The sequence below is a fragment of the Thermobia domestica genome, chromosome 4 (genome assembly GCF_964235325.1).
Source record: "Thermobia domestica chromosome 4, izTheDome1.hap1.1, whole genome shotgun sequence".
NCBI classification, from domain to species: Eukaryota; Metazoa; Arthropoda; class Insecta; order Zygentoma; family Lepismatidae; genus Thermobia; species Thermobia domestica.
This window is the reverse complement of record NC_137457.1, coordinates 231,594,451-231,595,981: the sequence shown is the minus strand read 5'-3', so window position 1 is coordinate 231,595,981 and position 1,531 is coordinate 231,594,451.

Genomic DNA, 1,531 nt, shown 5'->3' with positions numbered 1-1,531 from the left:
TTTTCTTTTCTCTGTAGAAAGCACACAAATTTCTTGGCATACCACCACTTTACGTGTTCTGTTTAACCAAACAACCCTGTGATGTGCAAAAGCTGTAAACCTCGAACTATAAATAAGTACAATAGATGTATGGACAACAGGATTGGAACAAAAGTATTTCCCTTCATAAACATTTTTCTGTTTCGTGTTTTCCCATGCTTTCGCACCCTTCAGCAAAAGGTTTGCCACGGCAAATTAGACACACACTCGGACAGGTCTCAATGTTTTATTGTGCTTTTTTCTTCTTTTTCTAAAAAATAAAAGAAGACAGTTCTGCTCCTTCTTCCCTCGGTTCTTATTCTCCTATTGGTATTACCTACTGAGTTTCTGGAACCGGAAATACATACATCTACAGGTACTGTAAAATTTACATTTCCAATGAATGCAGTCTCTCTAAAGTTAGCGGTTTCCTTTCATTTGATTCTCAAGTAGTCTATCTTTTTCCAAGAAGACAGCAAATCCTCGCAAATTACGCTAACATCATTTGGCCTTTCTTATTACTGTAACAAAAATTAATAAAATTGTACAGCGGTTTTCATTTCCTACTTTAATTGCTTTCATAAGTATTTTTATGTGCTTTATTGGTAGGTGTATTTTCTTTCCCCTTACCTTAGCTTGGGATATCATAACTTAACAGTAATACTCCGACATAGTCAAGGCCAACATAATAATTTATTATGTTAGAGAGATTATTGAAAGATATTAGTCCAATCAACTAACAGATGTTTGACTCAACCAAACTTTCGAGTGGTTCACTTTCCCAAATCGGAATTGTAAGATAACCTTGTGAAACACAAGAACGCAACGTTTTTCCAAAATTTGAAAAATTAAATTAACTTTAATTTCCTGGCATTGTAACTCACGAGTATCTATAACAGGGGCGTCGATTGGGGATGGGGCGCAACTGTCACTCCTGAGTTTGAGAATCATGTTTCTTTTTTAATAAATTGTATACTAATATATTACTAAAAAAATGAAATTCTTATTCGATGGATAGTTATGCCCATGCCTCCCTCCGCTGGTAAAATTTGAAATGACGCTACTTATGAAATTCTTATTCGATGGATAGTTATGCCCATGCCTCCCTCCGCTGGTAAAATTTGAAATGACGCTACTTGTCTATAACAAACCAGGTGGCGCATTCAGTGATGAGTGGTAAGTGCATATCGGTATCTGACCCAATTATTACTGGAATTTGAAATTGAAAATCCCAGAAGAAACTTCCTATCACCTCAAATATAAAACATTCAGTGCTCTTACCGTGAAACGAACCCCGAGCAGCAACCACTGGCCATTTGGCTAAACTGGGAAAACACAAATCTTATTTTTTAATAATGAGTTCGCCTTTCTATTTTTTTTATAAAAAAAAACAAAAATCTTTATTGATATTTTTAGCGAACCTGTTAATTGCACACTGCACTTACAAGATAATTAACCAACCGCCTCATCATTTACTTTCTTATACCATGTACTAAAAGGAATTACAGAATTT